Genomic DNA, 26958 nt, shown 5'->3' with positions numbered 1-26958 from the left:
TCTAGAAGTGTATTTTGTAGTTTGGTTTATCCAAATGGTTTGTTCTGGGAGTGAAAACACAGTAGTTTGGTCTTTTTTTGGTTTAGCAACAGCTGGGAGTCATTAAGCCATTGTTTCCAGGGAGGAAAAAGCTTCCCTGGTTTTATGGTATAGGTGGGACAGGTTATTTGAGGAGCAGATAATAATAGAGTCATCGGTGTATTGAATTAAAGAGCTTTGGTATGAGGCAATATGTAGATTATTGATAAAAATGTTAAAAAGAAGGGGGCCAATGATACCTTCAGGAACTCCATTGATAGTTGGGAGGTAGGGTGAGATGGAGCCTTGCCATTTTACACATTGATGCCTATTTGATAACTAGCTAGAGAACCAGCTGCTGCAGGATGAGGAGAGACCAAGATTAGAAATTCTGAGTAGGAGTTTGGAATGTGAAACAGTGCCAAAGGCTTTAGAAAGGTCAATAAATACTGAGGAAGCAATTTTGCTGGTGTCTCTAGGACTATTTACTGTATCTAGAAAAGCTGCTGTGTCACTATGGGCTGGCCTGAAACCATGTTGAGTGGGGGTGAAAAGTTAATTTTGGAGAAGATACTTAAGGAGTTGCTGATGGGCACATTTCTCTAATAATTTGGAGAGAGGCAATAGGTTGGCAGTAGGTCAGAAGTTAGATATTTCAGCGGATTTACCTTCTTTGTGCAGGGGAAGGTTGAAAGACTCTCCATATTGTTGGGACATAGGTTTTAGTAATTGATCTACTAATGAGTATACTGACTGGATAAGCTATTTCATCTGCTGCTATTTTAAGATATTCATCTATAAGATTATCTGCAACAACAGAGCAGGGTTTGAGTTTATGTAAGAGTTTTTTTATGTAATTTGGCGAGACTGGTTGTAAAAAAATTGATTATTTCTTAAGGAGTTATAGCTTGGTTTGATGAGGAGGGATGATGGATGTGAAGTAGAGGATGTATTTGGGGGTTGAATTGTTGACAGAGTATTATTAGGAGAGAGTTGAGTTGAGGCTGTGTGTGCACTGGAGCTGGTTGAAGTTACGTTGGCTATCAATAAAATATGTATTAAAATTAGTGGTGGTTTGAAGTAGTGATTTGTCAGGATGTAGATTTAGGCTGCTTTTAGATTCTGAGTTGAGTAATGAGTTTATGGTTGGACAAAATTGTTTGGATTTATTTTTGTTGGTAGCTTGGATGTTAATATAAAACAGTTTTTTTTGTCTTTAATTGTGGAGGTGCCTAATATCTTGTAGCTTAGAGGTGGTTTTGTTGCTTAGCCATCCTTTCCATGCTTTATTCCTATGTGACAGTTGTTTAGTTAAACATGGAGCTTGCTTTATTTTTTTTACTCTGTTGGAGCAAATGGGATCGACCATGTTAAGGATGTTCAGGAATGTGGTATTGAAAAGGGTTGCAGCATTATCAAGAGGTAGCATCTTTAGCCAAGTCCATTTAATATATTGCAATATACTGAGGAAGAATTGTTATTTTTATGTGGCTAGATTGTGTGTTGTTATAAAGTGATGCTCTTTGGAGGTGTGGGAAATGTTTCTATGAGTATATGCTGGTAAATGGTGACTTAGGGTATTGGGGAGGGTGCCAGCTAGGGTAAATTTACCTGGGTCAGAGATAAGGATCCAGTCTAATATTGAGCCATAGGTATAATTTTTGTCATATCTAGTTGGTGTAGTAATAAGTTGTGAGAAACCAAATATATTTCTTGGTGTTCTGATGTAAGGTTTAGCCAGTTTATATTAACGTCACCTAGGATTATAGTTTCATTAGAAATGGAAGCTGCTAACCAGGATAGAATATCCTCTGGTACTGGGATATTATGACCTGGTGAAATATATATTGTTATACACAGACTTTTTTTGTTCTTTACTTTTAAGAAGATAATAAGTAGATCAATATACCCAAAAGTTGTAATAAGGCATTGAAATGCCTAGGGTAAAATAATGCAACCCCACCAGCTTTTTTTTATGAAGTGTATCTACTATGATAGTGTTATAGCGGGGGGCGAGGGGTGGATTTTGGGGTCTTTTATATTTGGTTTAAGCTGTGTTTCTATAACAGCTAAGACATTGGACGTCTGTTCAGCAACCGAGGCTTGGAAATCAGTTATTTTGTTGCAGATATTTCTAAAGTTAATTGTTACTAAGTTTAATTTTTCGGTTTAGGATACAGTTGTTTGTGAGATGGGGTGGATTGGGGTGGATGTCTCCAGAGTGGGAGATGAAGGAGAAGTGAGTTAAAGAATGTTGAATGAGGATATATGGTTCTTTTTAAAAAAAATGTGATAATTATAAGTAAGGGTTTTGAAGTTAGTACGTAAAAGCTTAATTTTAGAGGAGTTTAATTTAGTGATATTAAATAAGCTAAGTGAGATATTCGAGTAGCTTGAAGTATGTGTGGCTGTGGAGATAGAGAGTGTGACAGAACCTATATGTCTGGCAGGAGACATTTCTTGTGTGGAAGTCATATATGTAGAAAAAACAAGCACAGTGACAAAAGCCACAATCCAGAAAAACACCAGCACAGGAGCCCAAAGGTGAGATTTGCAAAAGATTCCTTTATTCCATATACAACATACGTTCTGGTACCTCGGCAATTCGCCTTCTTGGAACATTTTACCATCAGAATACATCTTCCTTTTAAATGCTTATCAATTAAGCAATTAACCATTAAACCATCCCACATTTTTACTTAATCATAATACAATTCATTAAATACTAACAAATTCAATACTTTTACAAATTTTTAATACTTACATTCTTCCCCAAAATATAAATATAATTAAATCCATGGATGCCCTTGGTATATTTCTGCTGTACTCTTGCCAGTTTACTCATGCTAGTTTTCTTATAAGATTTCTGTATTGTTATGCTGTACTCAAGTTTGGGTCTAATGTAACTAACAAACAATGACTTCATCATTTCAGATTTCCTAGACTTTATAAATTGTTTTATACAACCTATAGTTCTATAACTATCATTAACCAATTGGTTAAAATGATTAGAAAAACTCAAAGCTGGATCTACCCATACACCCAGGTCCTTAAATGAATCTACAGTTTCAGTCACTGTGTGCTGTATTAAATAGTCACCTTTCAGTTTATGTCTCTCAAATGTCATCATCATCTTCTTTCGGCTGTTCCCATTAGGGGTCACCACAGTGGATCATCTGTTTCCATTTCTTCCTGTCCTCTGCATCATGCTCTTTCACACCAACCACCTGCATGTCCTCTCTCACCACATCCATAAACCTTATCTTAGGCCATCCTCTTTTCCTCTTACCTGGCAGCTCCATCCTTGGCATCCTTTTCCCAATATACCCAGCATCCCTCCTCAGCACATGTCCAAACCAACGCAATCTCGCCTCTCTTGCTTTGTCTCCAAACTGTCCAACCTGAGCTGACCCTCTAATATACTGATTCCTAATCCTGTCCATCCTAGTCACACCCAGTACAAATCTTAACATCTTTAACTCTGCCACATCCAGCTCTGACTCCTGCCTTTTTGTCAGTGCCACCGTCTCCAACCCATATAACATAGCTGGTCTCACTACCCTCTTGTAGACCTTCCCTTTCACTCTTACTGGTACCCGTCTGTCACAAATCACTCCTGACACTCTTCTCCACCCATTCCACCCTGCCTGTACTCTCTTCTTCACCTCTCTTCCACACTCACCATTACTCTGAACTATTGATCCCAAGTACTTAAACTCATCCACCTTTACCAACTCTACTCCCTGCATCCTCACCATTCCTCTACCCTCCCTCTCATTTACACACATATATTCTGTTTTAGCCCTGCTGACCTTCATTCCTCTCCTCTCTAAAGCATACCTCCACCTCTCCAGGGTCTCCTCAACCTGGTCCCTACTCTCACTACATATCACAATGTCATCTGCAAACATCATAGTCCACGGGGCCTCCTGTCTGATCTCATCTGTCAACCTGTCCATCACCACTGCAAATAAGAAAGGGCTCAGAGCTGATCCTTGATGTAATCCCACCTCCACCTTAAACGTATCTGTCACTCTCACCGCAGTCCTCACCAATGTCATACTACCCTTGTACATATCCTGTACCACTCTCACATACTTCTCTGCCACTCCCGACTTCCTCATACAATATTACAACTCCTCTCTAGGCACACTGTCATATGCTTTCTCTAAGTCCACAAAGACACAATGCAACTCCTTCTGACCGTCTCTTTATTTCTCCAACAACACTCGCAGAGCAAACATTGCATCTGTAGTGCTCTTTCCTGGCATGAAACCATACTGCTGATCACTAATCATCACCTCCCTTCTTAACCTAGCTTCCACTACTCTTTCCCATAACTTCAAGCTGTGACTGATCAATTTTATCCCTCTGTAGTTACTGCAGCTCTGCACATCACCCTTATTCTTAAAGATAGGTACCAAAACACTTTTTTCTCCACTCCTCAGGCATCATCTGACTTTCCAAAATGTCATTAAACAATCTGGTTAAAAATTCCACTGCCATTTATCCTAAGCACCTCCATGCTTCCACTGGTATGTCATCTGGGCAAATAGCCTTTCCATTCTTCATCCTCTTCATAGTTGTCCTTACTTCCTCCTTGCTAATCTGTTTCACTTCCTGATTCACTATCCCCACAACATCCAACCTTCTCTCTCTCTCTCATTCTCTTTATTCATCAGCCCCTCAAAGTACTCTTTCCATCTACTCAACACACTCTCCTCACTTGTGAGTACGTTTCCCTCACTATCCTTTATCACCCTTACCTGCTGCACATCTTTCCCAGCTCTGTCCCTCTGTCTAGCCAATCAGTACAGGTCCTTTTCTCCCTCTTTAGTGTCCAATCTCTCATACAACTCTCCATATGCCTTATCCTTAGCCTTTGCCACCTTTCTCTTTGCCATGCTCCTCATCTCCTTTATACTCATGTCTACTTTTTTCATCTCTTTGACAATCCCACTTCTTCTTCACCAGCCTCTTCCTCTGTATACTCTCCTGTACTTCCTCATTCCACCACTGGGTTTTCTTGTCCTCCTTCCTCTATCCAGATGTCACACCAAGCAGCTTTCTAGCAGTCTCCCTTACTAGCTCTGCTGTAGTTACCCAGCTATTTGGTAACTCTTCACTTCCTCCCAGTGCCTGTCTTAACTCTTCCCTGAACTCCACCTCACAATCACCCTTTTTTAACTTCCACCATTTAATCCTTGGCACTGCTTTCACACTCCTCCTCTTCTTCTTGATCACCAACATCATCCTACAGACCACCATTCTATGCTGCTTAACTACACTTTCCCCTGTCACCACTTTACAGTCTCTAATCTCCTTCAGACTGGCCCTCGTACATAGGATATAATCCACCTGTGCGCATCTTCCTCCACTCTTGTATGTCACCCTATGTTCCTCCCTCTTCTTAAAATACATATTCACCACAGCCATGTCCATCCTTTTCGCAAAGTCCACAATCATCTGACCCTCTGCATTCCTCTCCTTAACACCATACCTACCCATCACTTCCTCATCCCCTCTGTTCACTTCACCAACATGCCAATTGACGTCCACTCCAATCACTAGTCTCTCACCCTTGGGTACACTCACCACCACTTGATCCAACTCACTCCAAAATTTTTCTTTCTCATCCATTGCAAACCCAACTTGTGGAGCATATGCACTAACAACATTCATCATTACACCATCAATTTCAAGCTTCATAAACATCACTCTATCAGACACTCTCTTCACCTCCAAAACACTCTTGGCATACTGTTCCTTTAGTATAACCCCTACCCCATTTCTCCTGCCATCCACACCATGATAGAACAATTTGAACCCACCTCCTATACACCTGGCCTTGCTTCCCTTCCATCTGGTCTCATGCACACACAATATATCAACCTTCCTTCTCTCCATCATATCAGCTAGCTCTCTCCCTATACTAGTCATACTGCCAACATTCAAAGTTCCTACCCTCACCACTACACTCCTAACCTTCCTCCTCTCTTCCTGCCTTTGGGCATGCCTTCCTCCTCCTCTTCTCCTTCGGCCAACAGTAGCCCAATTTCCGCCAGCACCCTGTTGGCTAACAGTACTGGTGGCAGTTGTTGTTAACCTGGGCCTCGACCGATCCGGTATGGAAATATGAAATGTTCTCCGCATAAGTCATTTGGCAGAGGTTTTATGCCAGATGCCCTTCCTGATGCAACCCTCCCCATTTATCTGGGCTTGGGACTGGCACAAAGAAATGCACTGGCTTGTGCATCCCCAGTGGCTGGATTTATGTCTCTCAAATGTCATATGCTTATTTTTTGATGTATTTATCAGCATATAATTCTCCTGTGCCAAAATGGTCAATTTAGTCATTCTTTTGCAGAAATGCCTTATCTGTAACACATGTAGTCATTTTATCTTAGTTCATGTCATCTGCATGTAGACTGTAGAACACCTTAGATTAAAAAGTTAGGTTTGAAAGATACACTCTAACAAGTAAGGGCCTAAGACAGTGCCCTGTGGGACACCCTGACAGTAACCAAGAACTTCACCTTTCCATTTGCTGTATGATACTTGCCATGTCCTATTTGTAAGCCACCCAGTTATCCATCTTATCAAGAGTAAATTGATACTTAGTTATTGTAATTTATTGATCAATGTTTTGTGTATGACCCTTCAAATGCTGAAGTTAAATCTATATAAATTACATCACAGCACAATTTTTCATTCATAGCTGTTATATTGTTATAGAACATCATGCTACAGGTGCTACTAGATCTATTTTCAACATATGCATGCTGACATATGGTTTCAAGTCCCAACCTATCCAATTCTGACAGTAACTTATCCAATATTACCTTCTCCATTATTTTTCCACAAGATGAAAGTAGACTTATGGGTCTATATGACTCTAGATTTGTTTTACTCCCCTTTCCCTTAAAGACAGGTTTAATAAGCGCATATCTCGATTCTTGAGGAATCTCCCCATATTTATATGACCTAGTAAATAATAGATATAATGGTACTGTAAGTTCTTGCTGCAGTGTTCTCAGGTTATTATTATTAATTCCGTCTCCTCCCTGTGCTTTGTTTGGATCCAGTTTTCATAGTTCTTTTTCAATATATAATCTAATTTGATTGCAGTATCTGAGGTTACCTGGATGTCACTAGGACAACTTATCACCCCCTTTGTGGAGCCAAACTGTTTTGCATATGATTTTGTAAATAGATCTATAATCTGTTGTGTCTGAGAATAAATTTTAGAATCTACATACAGCTTATCAGTAGATAGTTTTAATATTAAGGTCTTCCTAATGGTAGTATTGAGAGTGGGTTTGGGATGAAAAATAAGTTTATCTTATGAGGCTCACTAGCCTTAGTTTGGATTCAAGGTTGTTAGAATTAATTGGCACCTTTTGTAATGTACTTAGTACTGTACACAAGCCATTTTAAGGTTTAGTTTCAGAGGTAGGTTTGTAAATTTCTAGATATACTATAATCTTTATCTATCAAAGTAATACACTATAGCTATGGCAGAAAAATACATCTAGTTAGCAAGAATGTACCGTACTGGCAAATTCTGTAGGTCACAACTCCGACCTTCTTGAATGTATTGCAGGGAAGAGGGTACCACAGACTGGAACTTGGTAGAGAGGACTTATTTAGCACCTGTTTGTCATGCACATAGTTCCTGGGATGTGGTGGAGAGGGTTTACCCCAAATTTAACATACAGAAGAGTGAAAAAAATCAAAGTACAAAATAAAAGCTTGCTACTTTTTATTTGGTAGGCCTGAAGCCTAGCAGTCCAGTACCATGAGACCATGAGCCGTGTGTGTGTGTGTGTGTGTGTGTGTGTGTGTGTGTGTGTGTGTGTACATGTATGCATGTAATTTATGTATGGGTATATTATGAACAGCACTTTTTGTTCTCACTGGAACCTGCTATAGTATTGTTTGTTATCATTCTATATAGTTCTGTTACATTTTGTGCATTTACTTATTGTTTGTTTGCTTTTTGTACAGTTCCACAACAAACAATTGTCATTTAATTGACATGCAATTACTCAACCTTTGGTCATCTAAAGCTTGAAATAGTGACACTGTAAAGATTACAAAAACATATATATATATGTATATATATATATTGCTGAGGAACAAGACCTCCTGCACCCTAACATGGTAAAAGCTCCCATTTCCCAAACCATAGCTAGATAGAGATATAAGTCCAAGGTTGTACAGTCATGGACAAAAGGGAAAAACTGAAACGCACACACACACACACACACACACACACACACACACACACACACACACACACACACACACACACACTCACACACACATATATATATTTACACACACACACACACGCACACACACACACACACACACACACACACACACACACACCTCACCTTCTTCCTCATTTGCAGAGTCTGGCAAACGTCAAGCAAGGATGACGTCTGTGACACGGCCAGTGTTAATATACTGACAAAATCGACAACAAAAAGCAAATATTCTTCCTGGTTCAAAGTTTCTGTACAAAAGCAGGCTGTAACAAATTGCAGCTTTCCCAATCTGTATATTCTTCTGTAACTGTGCCATTTGTATGTACCATGTACTATAAGTCTTATGCCTTATACTATAAGTCTGATGCCACAATATGAAGACAAGATGATCAATTTCAGCAATTGGCTTAAGTACTGGTGTCATTCAAAGGGGATCCAATGCCTGTCAGCTTGGGATGATATGCTCGACAAGCCACGATGCTTCGCTAGGGACGGCTTGCACCTGTCACCCCTGGGCTTTCGGATATTGGCAAAGGCTCTTGCTACCCCCATAGTGTCTTTTTTAGGCAAGGCTCAAAAGACAAACCCACCTCCATAGGTATCACAAGGGATAAGAAACTAAGAGTAATGCTACTCAACGCCAGAAGTCTAAACCTCAAGATGCACGCACTTGAAACTCTCCTTAGCATGGAGAACATCGATATCTGTGCAGTAACAGAAACCTGGTTCAGGGCTCCGAGAGCACCCCAGCACTACCAGGTTATACCTCATACCATGCTTTTCGCCCCAAAACTTGGACCGAACCACAAAAGGAGGGAGTATCGATATTCATCAAAGATACCCACACCTCCAGGTTGGTGGCAAAGCACGAAGCATCAGAGACTATCCATGTGCAACTAACAGTGGGTAAAACTGCCTTCCAGTTTATAGCCTGCTACAGACCACCCTCCCAAACCCAGGAACCCCACTCGGCCTTCCTGAGAACACTGGAAAATATGAAGGTCTCTCCGAACACCATTATATTGGGCGACTTCAACTACCCAAACATAGACTGGGAGCATTACTCTAGTTCCAACACCCTAGCCCAAAGGTTCCTAGAATTTATAAACTCAAATGCTATGGAACAACTTGTTACCACTCCCACAAGAGGGGAAAACATACTGGACCTGATCATCACCAACATGGGGACTCTATGCTCCAGACCAGAAGTGTATCCCTCACTGGTAAGATCAGACCATAAACTAATCTCACTGGATATTCACATCCCGACCCCACCCCCTGCCCAGAAAACCACAGTGAAAAACTTCTCTAAAGCAAATTTTACACTCCTCAAAACTGAGGTGGAATCCTTCAAAGCCCCCGGGCCTGTGGAAAATATGGCCCAGACTGCAGAATCCTTTATAAACGCATTCTATGAACACCTTCAGGAATGCATGGATCATGCTATCCCAAATAAAACCAAGACCCAGTCCTCCAAACGCAGACGTCCTGTCTGGTGGACCCCAGCCATAAACAAACTATACAATAGAAGGAGGAAGCTACTAAATGATAAAGCAAAATCCCAAAAAGGGAAGGCATCACTGATCAGTATTAGCAAAAAACTACGGGCACACATAAAATTGTCTAAGGCCACCTTCGAGAGAAAAATTGCACAGGACACTAAGGATAATCACAAGGCTTTCTTTAGTTATGTTAGGAACCTGGGTGGTAATTCCCAGATATGCTCAGAATTAGTCCAAAATGACAAAAAATACACTGAACCCACAGACATTGCCAACATCCTAGCTGACAGGTTCAGCGCAAACTCCCCTCCCCACCAAAAGGGCAAATATCTATCCCAGCAGAGTGCTGCCCCCCTGACATCTCAGATGCTCAGGTAAGAGCCGCCCTCTCCAAAGCAAAAAACACAGCATCAGTGGGACCAGATGGTGTCCCGGGCTGCGTCCTACATGAACTCAAAGAAGAGCTAAACCCAAACATAAAACTACTGTTCAATCTCAGCCTTACTACAGGATATGTGCCCAAAGAGTGGCGTACAGCAACAGTGGTCCCTCTCCATAAAGGTGGTGCCTCAACGGATCCTGGAAACTATCGCCCCATAAGCCTGACTAGCTTGGTCTGCAAAGCTATGGAAAGGATCATCATGGACCTCATAAATAAAGATATTGGGGACCTACAAACACTGGATCCTACCCAGTTCGGCTTTGTTAAGGGCAGATCCTGCCTCTTAAACCTGGTTGATTTCTTTGAAACAGTCACCAAGGCCATTGACGAGAGGAAGGTGGTCCACACAGCCTACCTGGACCTTGCAAAAGCCTTCGATACAATACCCCACTCGGGCATTATAGATAAGCTCACCAGCTTAAATATAAACCCCTATGTCACTAGATGGATTGCAAACTGGCTCAAGGACAGAACCCACATGGTTAGAATTGCTGGAGCCATGTCAGACTCCAAACCAGTTACAAGTGGTGTCCCACAAGGCTCAGTCCTGGGACCTCTCTTGTTCGGTATATATTTCTCGGAGGTACAGGCCAACACGGAAGGACTGTGGCTGACCAAGTTTGCAGATGACTGCAAACTGGGCGCCATAATCGACTCTCCAGCCGACACAAGCATCCTCCAAAAGGGCCTCATAGAAACAGACAACTGGTGCCAGAGCCATGGCCTCAAGCTAAATGCCAAAAGTGTATAGTCATCCCCTTTGGCAAAAACAAAGTGCCCACAAATTACCACATAGGTGGAAATCCATTAAGTACAGAAGAAGTAATTAGGGACCTGGGGACCCAAGTTGATAGCAATCTCTCATTTGACAACCACGTGGCCAAAGTGGTTAGAAAAACATTTTATATAGCCCACCTAATCATGAAGGGATTCACATCTAGATCAGGGAGGTCATTGTGCCTCTTTACTCATCCCTCATCAGGCCCATAATTGAGTACAATGCCCTTTTGGGATGTACCTTACCAGACACCTGCAGCAACTGGAAAGACCCCAAAAGTACCTCACCAAGAGGATCAAAGGGCTCAAACAGATGCCATATGCTGCCCGGTTAAAGAAACTCCAGCTCTACTCAGTGGCATACCGCCTGTTCAGAGGCGATCTGTGCCTGACGTATAAAGCCATGTCCAACCCGGAATTAATGGACATGCTGCACCTCAGAAAATCCAAATCCCATCGAGCTACGCGCTCGAGAGACTTGAACCTCAGCACTGAAATAAATAGGACATGCTGGAGGGACAGATTCATAACCCAGAGGCTCCCTTCACTCTGGAATAAAATCCCAGTCCAGGTTAGGCAGAGTCCCTCATTGACTCTCTTCAAGAGGAATCTTGATGAGTGGATGGGAGATCGTAGGTTTACCCCGGGTATCACTTCTGTGTCACTGTTAGATAGAGGCACAGTATACTAACCTCGAAAAAGGGCGTAGCAAAATAAATTTAAAATGGGTGGCGAAAGCCAAACACATTCTGGCTAGGCTTATAAATGCCCTGGGGCAGATAGCCTAGTATGAACCTATGAACCTATGAACCTATATCTGTAAACTGTTCAGCTTCTTACTTTTTGTAATATTTCTATTCTTTGAGCTCAGAAAACAACTGTCATAAGTCAGTCTGGATTAGTCCTAATCAACATATAGTAACTAAATATAAAATAAATATACATATGCATGTAGCCGGTGCATCTGTACTCCTTGATTGTATATTTGATTGTATACAGGTGTATTTGTGCCTTGTTAATAGCTATTTTGTGTCTTTTGTGGAGGTAATGGCTGAAAACTGTGTGTGCAGGATCATTCCTCTCACCTGGTTGTCAGGTGAGCAGTCAAAAGGTACTGCTGTTACAGACACTACATCTGAAACAATAGATAGCCCTGCCATGGATGAAGCTACAATGAAAAAGTTCAAATATCTTGCTTTTTAGCCTGAACATTCTCCCATATTGTTTCTTAGTTAACATGCTCCAAGTTCTAGAATATTTCACATTTAAAGATATCAAAATGAAGAAGTCTTAAGTAGTACTCGTCTGTGAGGGATACCTTCATTCTGGCATGAATGGTGCTAGAGACTGTTTGATGACCTCTCTGGTGGTCTTAATGAAACAGATTTATTTATTCTTTGTTGACTGGGTTAGTCTCACTAGTCTAGTGGCCTGTTTTCAGGGGAGATCTAAGATGGTATTTCTACTACTAGGGGAAATTTTGGCCAGGTATCAGGGAACTTCCCTTACTCTTTTCAGTAGGTGCTGTGGTAGGATCCTTTACATCCACCTCAGCTACCACCAGCTCAAGCAGATAGCATCACAGTTTAACATCTCATCCAAAGATGAATGGCAAAGGTCTACAGATAGTCATGTGTTTCTACATGTGTAGGTACAACATATATTCTCATCAGAGATCTTTGCACTTAAACAATAATGAAAGGACATTTGGGAAGCTAAATATAATTAGTAATCAATTGAAATAAACTTAGATGTACAGTAGTGCAACATTTTAGAAGAAAATTAGTGTAAGTCTCTTCAGATGTCCACAGTAAGATGTCTTTAACTAAAATATTATTTTCAAAAAAGTAAATATAATTCTAACCAATAAACAGCCTTGTTCTTAGGGAGTGTATAACAAGGAAGGTAGCAAGAGATCCTGTAGAGGTACTAGAAATATTTTGGAAATTTTATGAAAGTCTGTATAAAGCATATAAATATGGAAATCAAGAAAAGGTAAAAATGGAAATGTTTATGGAAGAATTAAATATGCCACAGTTAGAGGTAGATGAGGCTCAAATACTAACAGTTAGGATAGGAGGAGATGAGATAAAATGTTGATGTATAACCAATCCTCATGAATAGATGGTATTTCTGTAGAAGTTTGAAAGCTAGGAGGGAAAAATGATAAAGATCTAGAAGGTTTTGTTTAATAGTATTTTAAGAGGAGAAACAGCAACATCCTGGAAGAAAGTTGTGATGGCTGTAATACCTAAAGAAGGTAAAGGCCCATCAGATCCAGTCTCATATAGGCCCATTTGAATCCTAAACCATGATTATAATGTATTTATGTCTATAATGGCTAAAAGTATGGCAAAGGTGATGCCAAAATTGATAGATATAAATCAGTGTGGTTCTATGGAGGGGAGGCAAACATTTGACAGCATTAACAGAACATTTACAATCCAGAGGGAAGCACCACTGTTGCTGGTGGGTCGTGATGCAGAGAAGGCATTTGACAGAGTAACCTGGGAGTTTATGAGCAGGGCAATTGAAACATTTGCATTCTGTGATTAAATTATAAAAATGGATTAGGAGGATATATGAGGGATCAGTGGTGAAAATTAAAATGGATGGGTTCCTCACTGATAAATTGTTTGAGAAGAGGAACCAGGCAGGGGTGTCCTCTTTTCCCTTTATTTCCATTTTATTTGGAACCATTGGCAAAGAAAATAAAAGATTCCGAAATTCAAGGAACTAATTGATATGGTAGTCAAGAAAAGCTGGCTCTATTTCAGATATTATTTTATACCTGATAAAAAAACAGAAAAGGACATTTCAGTGTTGTGGAACATTTTGAAGCAGTTTCAAATATTTTTGGGATACAAAATTAATGAAGGTAAAACAAAGTCAATAGCTGTAAATTATGTACCTACACATGAATTGGTTCAGCAGTATCCATATTTATGGGGACATGATAAAATGAAGTTCTTGGGGATACGGATTAAAGGATGCTGGTGTGGCAGCTAAGGATATGTGGGAAGAGACTAAACAAAGATAATACAAAATCTGAGAAAGTGAAAACCCTGCTATATGGATACCCATAGTAAGATACAAGCAGTTAAAATGAATTTAGTCCCTTTAGTTTTATACACAGGTCAGTCATATTTTTATCAACCTGAAGAGAAGTTGTGGATAGCAATTAATAAAAAGCTGAAGAAGAGTGAAGTGGGATAAGCTGATTCTTGCAATAGAATAATGTGGTTTGGGATTACCTAATTTGAAGGGGTATTTCAGAACAGCAATGTTAAGGCTCCTATACTTTGCAAAATGAGAAACCTATAATTCAAAGTGGAAAGGGATGATGATAAAACAAGGGGAAAGCTCAAGAAACAAGGAGATACTGGGATTTTGGATGCAGATCCTTAAGCAGGATAACAATAACCATACAGAATATTATATTCATAAAGTTGCAGAAAGTATTCTAAGAGCTAAGCCAACATGGGAATGGAAAAGGGAGAGATTCTGCCAATAGGGATGGCTGCAATTAAGGATACAGACAATAGGCAAGAGGAGGATGGAATATATTGGAGAAAACTGGCAAAAGAACCAAGGTACTGGGAGCAAACAACTAGAGAAGGAAAGGTAATACAATGAGAAGAGACCAAGAATTTATTTAGACTGGAGGCTAGAGATTGCCTTCCCTATCAAGGCTTGATCCCAGAGTATAGGAAAAGAGAAAGAAATAGGGGGATTCTAAGCAGAAGACCAGGATTAGTAGAGTTTTTAGGAGAAACTAAAACAGAAGTTGCTGTTTAAAAATCAATAATTAGTAGAGCATATAAAATATTGCACAATAAATATAAGAATCAATCAGAGGAGGTTAGAAAGGACTGGAAAGAGAAACTGGATAAACAATGCACAAAGAAACAATGACAGGATATATGTATGTCTCCTAAATATGCAACAAAGGCTAGACGTTTAGCATCTTTGCTTGGTAGTGTCTACATAGGCATTTTTATACTCCAAGTAGACTCCAAAGAATTTTTCCTCAGGTAGACAGCGCAAGTGTTGCAGGTATGATGGGGAAGAAAGGGATAATTGGGAACATATTTTCTGAGAGTGTAATGAGTTGGCAGACTTTAAAGATTCCCTGCAGACTACTCTGTCAGAGATACTGGGTAAGCAAATTGGCATAACTAAGGAAATTATATTTTGAACTATGATACGGAGTCAAAATTGCCTCGATGTAGAAAGGCCTTGCTGAGTCTAATTATGGTGGCTACTAAAATAGCAGTTATTAGAAAATGGAAATCAGAGTCTAAACCAACTGTACCAGAAATAGTGAATATAGTAACTGAGATAAAACAAATGGAATTGGGATCTTTAAAAAAAGGGTAGGAGCAAATTACATGGAAAAATGGGAATTGTGGGAACAACACATACATAGGAGGAACAAGGTTTAAAATAAGGCAGGATTTGAATGAGATTTATAATGTCTGACTGACAGTAACTGGATAGATTATAAGCGATGTATAATGTTTGCAACTAAAATTATGTCATTATGGTTTGTTTTCATTTATATAAATGTATGATTGCCTATGTCATACGTGATAATTTAATAAAATGTTTCTTGTTTAAAAAAAAAAAAAAGTGTTAGTTATGTTATGATGAATGGTGGTCCAATTCTGCCAAAACTATAAATGCATGATGTTGAAGTTTTAATGATTTAAATATATTATATATCATACACCATACAATAATAAAATGGTAAATAACAATAAACAGCCTTGTTTTCTCTTTGCAACAGGAATTAAGTTAACGTCATTTCCCTTGTTTGGACAGCTTAATTTAAGTTTTTGCAGAATGCTGAGGAAAGTAGTTTTTTTACTGTACTGTAGTCAGAAAATGTGCAGTCTCTCAAGGACAAACATGCATACAAAAAAGGTCAGAGATGCCCAGAGTCAAGACAAGTGGAATCTTTGAACCAACAGTTTCTTTGAACTCTGGCTTTGTTCCTCCAGCCCGGTGCAGTGGACGAGTTACTGTTAAATCTTTTTTTTTTCAAATATAATTTTTATTTCAATTTTTCTTTAACTGCAATGAACAGTACAGTACGAGATGAACATAAACATAACAATGTAGTTACACAGAATTGAAAAACAAATAATGCATAAAAAATTACAAGGTATATGTGATGACTGACCTTGATATTATAGAAAGACAAAGAAAAATAATAACAGACATTCTTTTAATTATAATAGACATTAATAAGAGGCAAGCATGTCCTGTAATGTTGAGTATGACTTAGATTTCAAACAAGTTATCTAACAGCTAGTCATTAATATTGACAGTACAGCGTTAAACATTGTTATTTTCTCAGAAGGAGTATAACCATATACCTGAGTCTATCAAGGCAACTATTTACATTATTTACACTGGGTTGTCACTCATGCAGGTTGTCATAGAAAAGTTCATAAGTTGATAATTTTTACATGCAATAGTGATAGATACAAAGGCCTATGTACTAGAGGACACTTTGATAAACTGAATGGATATAGCACAATCTTGTAAAAAGGTTGATTGTAGCCTTTATATGGAATTAAGTAGGAAAATTACTATTTAGTGGGGAATAGGAAAGAAAAATAAAGTGCTCTAGCTAACTTAGTGAGAATCTAGCTAAGAACCTCTATAAGTCTTTTCCAGTATTTCTGGAAGTTACTGTTAAATCTTAAATCAGAACTGTTGGCAAAGTATTGCATGCTTGTGTTTTTGAGTAGTGCTCCACCTACTGTTGTATTAAGGGATTGATGATACAATGTGATGTGAAACCACAAGATGGCACCAAAAGTCATGTAAAAAAATCAAGGTAACTTGATTATTTTTCTTCTTAAGTTTTTTTTTTTTTTTTTTTTTTTTTTTTTGCCTTTCCAGTTTCACAACCGTGTATTTGAGCATGCTTAGTTAGATCAGTCATAAAAATGACTCTTGCAATCAGCTGTCCCTGTACGTGCACTGAGAGACAAACGTGCGTGCACACACACACACACACACACACACACACACACACACACACACACACACACACACACACACACACACACACACAGTCATGAATTCTTTAGAACAAGGAAGGGAGTGGGGGTTGGGAAGCCTAAGATCCTGCAGTGATCAGTAAGTCTGTGTAAATAAGGAACTTGGGAAGATGTGCCTGTTGGTCTCTTCCTGCCACATGACCATGTGTTACTATTTGAACTTAAAAAATAAATAAATAAATCACATTGTTTACCCCTATGTTCTCCCTGTCTCTCAGGAGCTCTCCTGCCCTTCCTAAAATCCTTGTGTGACAGTAGTGCAGATTTAAAGTATTACAAAACAGTACTATAAAGCCATAAAGTTATAGACATGTTCTTCATAAAATATATACTAACGTGGTTTATCAATGTTTCAGATGAAAACTGTCAGCTACTTTTGTTATTTGCAACAGATTGTTTTGATTGTTTCTGATTCTGGAGAAAAGAAGTTGAGAGTCATGAACAGTTCATTATTAAGTGTAATTTATGAATAAGAGAGGTAGACCAGATTTTTTATGATTTGCCAACTGTTTGACTCTAAGCAAGCAAGTATGTGCTCCTAGGTCACCCTGAAAAAGAGGTAGTTGGGTGTAGTGGGTTTACCTGGTTAACAAAATACATGAAATTAAATAAAAATAAATTAAAATTAAATATTTTGGTGTCCAAGCCCAGTTTATCTTAGGCTGTGAATTGTCAGTCCTATTGTCCACCATAACCGATTTGTTCTTGTTAAGGGATGGGGCCAAGATGGCCAGAAGTTCATGCTGTCATACCACATGAGACGGAGTTTTATTGATGTGTATTTTTTTTTTCTGGCTTGCTCGCTTATTTTGTAGGTGCGGTATTTACCTTGGAGTTCTACCCCCATCCCCCAGGGGCCTGTAGGCAGACACTTACATCTGTACACACACACACACTAGGGTTGCCACCTTTTCAATTGCCCAAAGTGGGACATTTTTTGTAGAAACATCAGATTTTGCAGGGCAAAAGATACCCACGGCCAGTACAAAGGACAAAACTTCAGTTTTTTGCCTAAATAAAAGATTATTTTTGAAGCATTATAGTTGCCTATTCTGTTTCTTATAAAATTTAGGTGTTTCAGATAGAAAATAACTGTTTTATGCAACTATTAAGGAAAATTTAGGAAAATTTTTGTACTAAAAATCTCAGGACATTTGCCATTTCTTCAATTTTTTTGCAGGACACAACTGCCCAAAAAGGGACTGTCCCTCGCAAAGTGGGACAGGTGGTAACCCTAACACACACACACACATACCCTATACAGATGATGTAGGCAGCCTTGCCATTATCTTGGAAAGGCTTATAAGCAGCACCCTACTCCCTGTAATGTAGGTGCTGTCACAACAGTGAGTTCTGCCCTTCTTCAGGTCAGTGGCATCCATGCCAGTGTACTCTCAAAGCTTTTATCTCCAGATACACCTATCCTTAATCCCATCAGGTCAAAAGCAGAGAGCTAACCATGCCAGCCAATATTTTCTATAATATAAAAAGTGCTTTGTTCTCTGTAAATAAAAATGTACCAAAATACTTCTACGATTTTCCAGACAGGAGGTTAACAATTTATTAGTACTTAACAATCTGTCATTCCTTTCACTTTCCTGATCTGCATGTTTACACTTTGTAACCTTTAACAAGGAAGAGTGAATGAGTTTTAATTTCATGTAAACCTAAGGAAATCATTTTTTAAATCTTTTTTTCGGGGTTAAAATTTTGATACAAAAGAATGCCAAACGTTAACAAAGAAAATCTCACTCAATTTCTTTTAAATATAATACAGTTTAAGCTATGAGAAACATTTTATTTATTTATTTATTTATAAACATATTTTAAGTAACGACATTACTGAGCTCTTCCTGTCCTCTGATGTACAACAGTTTTCTTTCATCACTTTTTTTTTCTTTTTCTCACTTGGTGCATTGGGACGGTTGCATTGCACTTCTGTAAATGAAGACATTATATGCAGCTGCTTACAGATAACAATGCCATAAGATTTTAAGCAGTAATACAGAAGGGATTATTATGATGTGTACACTTGAAAGCGAAACTGAAAATGCAAGTCATTTTTGTGGGCTGTTCTCGTCAAGGATACATGGTGGATTCTGAGGTTGTCTGCCATTTAGCCGACTTCTCAGACCTGACCACCAAGATCTTGCATAAAGTGTTCAAGTTTCAGTTAGACAAAGAATTCTTCATCTCACCCAACCCCATCCTGCTAAATATAAACCTTGTACACCTGTCTCGGAATCTCTGATATATGAGAAGGACATTAACTTAAAATTACTATGATGTAATTAATAATCATAGCTAATAAACTATATAAGGTATAGCTTTGCTTTCTTTCCGTTTGTAATTTATATATGTTATTTATTCCTCTGCACTGTTTGAGGCAGTATAGCACTAACAGTAAGCTACAGGGCTGCAGTGAGACTTGAGTTTGAATCCCAGCAACTACTAGTTAAATATAATGTGATCCTAATCTAATCTGCTCCATCTGTTGTGGCATCACATTGGGTTGGATTTGATGTCAGAAAAGTGATCTGTATTTGCATGGCATAACATTATTCTTCTTATACAGAATATACACATGGTGTCAGAACTGCTGTATATGCATACTGCGGCGGGCCCATACCTCTCAACTGTCCAGATTTCCATAGAACGTCCAGATTTTTGCTTCAAAATTCAGTATGTTCCCCATAAAATTTGTGTTTTTCTGGCAAATCGTTAGAATGACGTCAGGAATGAAATCACTAATTAATGACATACATTTCAGTTTCAGACTTCATATCCTTTAGAAAATGGATTTTAACACAAACCTTGTTATTTTAGCTACTTTCTACATTTATGAGAGCAATATTTAAAATCTGTCCCTATTTTTGGGTCTTTGTCTCCCCATTAGGTTAGGCTTTGTCCAGATTACTTGTACCAAGAGGTTGAGAGCTATACCTTACTTCAAAAATACAGCGGTACTCCCAGCTAGGATGTACTAGCACGGGTCTATCTTACTACGTCGACAAGTCAGAACGCCGACAGCGAGAACACCGACGCCAGAAGATCGAAAACGGAGAAGACCGACGGATCAAAACCCCGACGCTGAGAACATCGACATGGGAAAAGGCTGTGTATGTATGCGGTAGTGACGGACGTTAGGGTGCGAGTAAGGTAAGTGTGCGACTGTGATAGTTTGTGGGTTAGGGGCGGGTTAAGTGAGTTAGGGTTAGGGCGCGGGCTAGGTAAGTGTGCGACTGTGATAGTTTGTGGGTTAGGGCGGTTAAGTGAGTTAGGGTTAGAGCGCTGGCTAGGTAAGTGTCGACTGTGATAGTTTGTGGGTTAGGGCGGTTAAGTGAGTTAGGGTTAGGGCGCGGTTAGGTGAGTGTGCGATAGTGGCGGACCTTAGGGTTAGGGTTTGGGTTAAGGTTGTAGGTAGTTGTGTATGTGAGGTTTAGTGTTGGTTTGTAAGGATTTTGGTGTGCTTGTGTTGTGTGTGTGCTTTTTGGACCGGGGATTTGTTTTGTTTGTTGCTTGTCGGGATTATGGTGTGTCGGGCATGTGAGGTTTCGTGTTTGTGAAATGTCGGTTATGTGGTGTCGGTGATTTTGTTGTCGGCGTTTTGACATGTCGACGTAGTAAGATAGATCCACTAGCACATATGTTTCAGTGGGCAGATGCTTCATTCCCTTTAACTTTAGTTTCTAATCTAGGAGAGAAATAAAACATAATATTATCAATAGGGTCATTACTTACCATTGTATATTTAAGTCTGCTTCCCAGACATGCTTTCTAGCTAGGCTTGGCATTAATGTTTCCAAACCAGTGTGCTTTAAATTATACACATAATAATAAATTTTGGGTGCAGAGTCTGCTGATGTGCTAAGGGCAGCATCACTGTACACCCAGTGGATGTGGAACAGAGACCCAGACAGTATCTTCTGTTGGTGGAGCTACATTCTGGTTGGTTATTGGTGTGCAGCCTATTCAATCATCTGTCCCTCTCTCAACAAGCATCTTGTTTTTACTATGTCCAAATGAGAGCGCACATTTCTGTTCTTGAAAAACATGGTAAACTTAGTGTCGGCGGCTCCATGTGTGACACTACAGTAAGCAAGGAGAAAATTATCTATCTTGTGAAGTAGAAACTTAATGTAGGAGCTTATAGCTTTCACATCCTTCCTGAATGCTTGTTCATATCTTTCAATCACTCCGTCCATTGTTAGGTGATGATGTGCACAAGTAAAGTGGTTAATGTCATTTAGCTTCTTCTTCTTCTATTTATATATATATATATATATATATATATATATATATATATATATATATATATATATATATATATATATTTATTTGGTAATTCTATGGTTCATTTTAACCAGCATTGACGTCGGGTCCCAAACTTATTTTAATTAGTTTTTCTCCTCAGTTCCTTGTGCAATGGTGATGACACTTATTAAATCTGTGTTCCAGTTCTCTCATCGTGTGTGATCCGCTTTTTTATCAATGGTGATGACACCCCAACATCACCTTTATCTGGGAGGGTCCTCACTAGGGAGGAAGACCCTGTGCTTACTGGAGGTGTGACTCACCCCACCACAGGGACAGGAACAGGAAAGCTTAAGCTGTAATAGTACTGGCCAGTTGAAAGATTTTTGTATGCCTTAGCTAGTTCTCTTGTATGCCAAATATACCTTTGGGGGGTGTGGGTGAATGGGCTAGAGAGGTGGTGGTCCTTACTTTTGCATTTGACACCACCTCAAGCCTAATCCCCCTAAAGACATGCATTTTAAAACAGTCTCTCAACTTCACTGGGGAGTTGTAAAAAATACATGACCCCAGAAATGACCTCAGAACATGTAGATCTTATTTCCCATCTCAGAAGAGGTGAGCAGATACAGTCTCTACATTTCTTCTTCTCCTGTGTCTGCTAGTGCTGGGGCACTAACTGAATCCAGGTTGTTTGGAGTGTAGTAGATGCTTTATCTCTCTGCACCACAGAATTATGAAACTCATAAATGTCTTGGAGTCTTCTGATATGAGCTGTGGAGCATTATGGCTTATAGTTTGTTCAAGCAAAACACGGATTCAGAAGGAGAAATGTTAATATTGATACTCATTTTCCTTTTAAATCTTGTTTTTGCAGGAGACAAATCCCCCCCCTGCACACACCATCCAATGTAGGGATCTGCATTCCCCACACCCACATTATATAATATTTACTATCTCTAAATTGGTGCACCCGAGAGAAAGGAGATCTCAGACTTAGTGCAAGGAGATAAGGGACTGATTTAAAATGGTTGTCATCAAGGGGATCAGTCTCATTGTTCTGGACACACAGTTATGAGTCTTGGACATTCAGTGGTTGTGAACCAAAGGAAATGAATAACAACTGGAACCCTTATTTATTCCATTGTCTGTGTGAATTCCAGTCAGCATTATTTCAAAAACCTCCTCCTGCTTGCTCTAATAAAGTATTTTGCCTTTACACAGTCACATTGTTTAAAAGCTAAGCCAACATGAGAATGAAGAAAGGATATGTTGCCAATAGGATGACTGCAATTAAGGATACAGAAAATAAGAAAGGGGGTGGAATGTACTAGAGAAAATTGGCAAAGTAATCAAGGTATTCGGTGCAAATAACTAGAGAGGGAAAGGGAATAGAATGGGAAGAGGCAAAGAATACATTTAGACTGCAGGCTAGAGACTGCCTTCCCTGTTAAGGACTGATATCAGAGTATAGGCAAAGAGAAAGGAATAAGGGAAGACCAGCAGTGGTAGAGTTTTTAGTTGAATCTAGAACAGAAGCTGCTGTTTAATAAGGGATAATTAGCAGGGAATATAAAATATTGCACATTATACAATGACCTACCATTAATATTCCAAAACGTGCACGCTGATTGGTCAGCGTGTACATTGTAAATCAAAGACTTATACTAATGGAAAAAGGTCCGATCGCCCGAACTTTTTCCATTAGTATGTCTTTTTTTTTTTTTTTTTTTTACAGCAACGGAGAACGCAAGATCTCCGCTGCTTTTTAGAAACTGTCTTGCTATGTTAAGGGAGTTTAACATAGCAAGACAGCTTTAAAAAAGGTAACGGAGATCTTCCTTTCTCCGTTGCTGTTTTTAAAGCTGTCTCGCTATGTTAAATGTTTAACTTTGTAAAAAGCAACGGAGATCTTGCTTTCTCTGTTGCTTCCACCTACAGCTCTGATGTACTGCGTAAGCATACGCAAGCGCAGTACATCAGAACTGCCGCAGAATACCAGGCAGCTGCGGAAGGGCAGCATGGAGGCATTATACAATGCCATTATTTAAGAAAAGTAAGTATTTTTTTTCTTAAATAATGTCATTAGATATAGCAATAACCCACTTCTGGGTGTGGGTAATGCTGGATTTACCCACGGTTGTCTTTGTTTGGCCACTTGGGCTTCGCCCTTGTGACCAAACCACACCAACCATGGGTAAATCCAGCATTACCCACACCCAGGCATGGGTTATTGCTTAAATAACTACCGGAATCAATCACAGGAGGTTAAAAAAAGATTTAAAAGCGAGATTGGATAAGCAATTCACAAAGAAACAATGGTAGGATGTATTTATGACTCCCAAATATACAGTCTAAAAGATTTTGAATTTTTGTTTGGAATTGTTATTTTTATACCCCAAGCAGACTCCTAAGAATTTTTCCTCAGGTAGATGGCATATGTTGGCACTGTGATGGGGAAGAAAGAGTTAACTGGGAACATATCTTTTGAGAATGTGATGAGTTGGCAGATTTAAAAAATTCCCTACAAACTACTCTGTCAAAAATATTGGGTGAGCAAATTGGTATAACTAAGGAAATTATTATTATTATTTTCAGCTGAGATACAGAATTGGAATTGCCTAGACATAACAAAGCCGTGCTGAGTTTAATTCTGGTGGCTGCCAAAAAAAAAGTAATTACTTGATAATGGAAATTAAAGTCTAAACCAACAGTACTAGAAGTAGTAAATATAGTAACAGAGATAAAACAGCTGGAAGTGGGATATTTAAAAAAGGGTAGGAGCAAATTACATAGAATAAAATGGGAAATATGGGAACAATACATGCAGAATAATGTTTTAGAGGAGGAGTGAGGTTTAAGGGGAAGCCAGGAACTGAAATAGGTATGTAATGTTTGATGGACAATGACTGTATAGAATATTACATGTAATGTATAGTGCTTGCAACTGAAAATATGTTAGTGTGGTTATATAAATGTATGATTGCCTATGTCATAAGTGATGTTTCAATAAAGATGCTTCTTGTTTTTTTTTTAAAAAGAAAAAAAAAAAAAAAAAAAAAAAAGGTTGATAATTGCTTGAAGTGTGGAAAGCAAATCCCACATAAAGATTTTCACTTTCTTTATCTGTTCTGTTTGGGGCCCCACTAATTGTCCTGATTGTGCTAAATTCTGAGCAAAGACACTTAAATGCAAGGACAAAGCCCTAGCCATGCGTATGGAATTCTAAGTTTCATTTTCCTGTGCGTCTTCGCAATCTTCAGCTTCTACCAGCATTATCCCCCCCCAAAAAAAAAATAGCAATGACAAAAAAATTCAAAGAAAAAGGCCTGAAGATACGGCCAGTGTCTCAGACCATGCTACTAAGTCTACTGACAACTCAGGTTCTTTGCAGCCCCCTGGTCTGGCTACTTTTAGGCCTGAATCCTCTGGAGGGATCCCCTGAGAGGCCACCTTGGTTCCAGGCCTATCGCTCACTTCTTCCATGACATCAACGTCAGTCAGGCCTGTGATCACTCTGCAGGTCACAGCTTCTGATGTTCATGTCACAGGTTCCAAGGGAGATGTCTTAACTTCCTCAGCCTATGAAACCCAGACTGGCATCATGGTCAACTGACTGCATCCTCTAGTTACCTTGACAAAATGGACACCTAAACCAAAAAGAACTATTATCCTTCCTCTTCTATCTCCTCAGCCCTCTGTCACTTCAGCTCAAACCAAAGCATATGATCTCTTGAAAACACCACAGGAGTTCATAGCCTTCATGAAATCCAGGGAACCCAGCCACACCCAGAGCACTAACCCTCAAACCTCCCCATCCAAGATGCCTAGAGAAGTGGCCTTTCCAGAATATTCACAATCTTCAGACTCTGAGGGTGAAGAGGAATTATCATACTTTGAGCACCTTCCAACCCAGCCTTATCCAGACTCAGACTCAGATGATACCTTCTCATCTTCTTTTCCTCCAAAGGACCTCTCTTTCAAGGATACTCTTCAGAAAATAAAGGAGGCTTTTAATTGGAAAAGCATACAATTCTCTCAAAATCAGGCTCACTTTAGGGATTTACTGACTTTACTATCACCAAGACCACTAACTATCCCGCCAGTGAATGTGGTACTAGATGTTGTTTTTGAAGACATCTCTTTCGACTCAGATTCCCTGCCACCTGCTCTCAGAAAACCTGACTTGATTTACGCAAGCATTTTTACATAAATCTTAAAGCTGATCTATCAGTAGTTTATACTGAATCCACTAAAGGGATGCCAAAGAGTGCAACCAGACATCCCCTGCCTAATGACAGGGAAAGTATACTTTTAGACAGGTTTGTCAAGAAGGCATATACCTCATCTATCCTTTCCATGGGGGCACTTAATTGCCAATTCCAGAGACTGAAGTGCTTAGAAGCTCATCAGGACCAAATTATTGCTAAGGCAGAAACTGTTTCTGACAAAACCTTGTCTAAGGAAATTGAGGATATAGCTAGAGAAGGCTTACAGTTTTCCAGGCACGCCATAAAATGTGGATATGATTCGCTAGATGCATCTTTCAGATATAATGCCACTGGCTCAGTCATTGGCAGACATGTATGGCTCGGGACTCAACCACACTCAAACCAGGTCAATGAAGAGCTAATAAATGCTTCTCTAGTCAAGGAGTTCCTGCTTGAACCCCTGGCTGAAAAGGTTTTTAAAAAGCTAGACAAAAGAAAACAAATTAAAAAAAATGTGAACGAGTTTTGCCTGTCACCCTTCAAAGCTGTGCCCCCTCCAAAACAAGGAGAGGTCTCCTCATGCTAAGCAAGCTAAACAATCCAGAAGATGGAAATCGGAACAAACAAAGAGACCGGGGAGCTCCAAAGAGCCCACCTGGCACCAAGACCAACTGTGACTATTCTCATCCTCTGACCCCTCTTCCCCCATCCACCTTCCACCCTTAGGCAGGAAGACTGTCCTCCTTCCAACAAAAATGAAAAATCTTTATCAAGGACCAGTGGGTCCTTCAAATCATAGAAAGGGACTACTGCATTCATTCCAGAGAAATTCCCCACTTCCTAGACATAACCAAACCACCAAATGAGCAGGAGGGTCTCTCACCACCTATTATTTTAGACTTGCTACAACAAGGGTACAGTCAACCTCTTCCTCCAGGTCAGGAGGGAAAGGGTTTTTATTCAAGGATGTTTCTAGTCCCAAGAAAAGAAGGCACCTGGAGCCTTATATATTTTTTAATAAACTTTATTAAATTATCACATATGACATAGGCAATCTTACATTTATATAAATGAAGAACAAACAAAATGACACCACTTAAGTTGCATTATACATAACAGACACCATTGAAACAACTATAGTTGCAAGCATTATACATCACTTATAATCTATCCAGTCACTGTCAGCTAAGCATTATATGGCTCATTCAAATCCTGCCTCTTAAACCTTGTTCCTTCTCCGCATATATAGTTCCCACAATTCTCATTTTTTTCCTATGTAGTTTGCTCTTTCTCTTTTCTAAATATCCCAATTCCAGATGTTTTATCTCTGTTACTATAATTACTACTTCTAGTAAAGTTGGTCTACACTTTGATTTCCATTTTCTAGTAACTGCTTTTTTGGCAACC

This window comes from Protopterus annectens, chromosome 13.part0 (genome assembly GCF_019279795.1).
Source record: "Protopterus annectens isolate FY-2018-M chromosome 13.part0, PAN1.0, whole genome shotgun sequence".
Classification (NCBI taxonomy): Eukaryota; Metazoa; Chordata; order Ceratodontiformes; family Protopteridae; genus Protopterus; species Protopterus annectens.
This window is presented reverse-complemented; position numbering follows the sequence as displayed.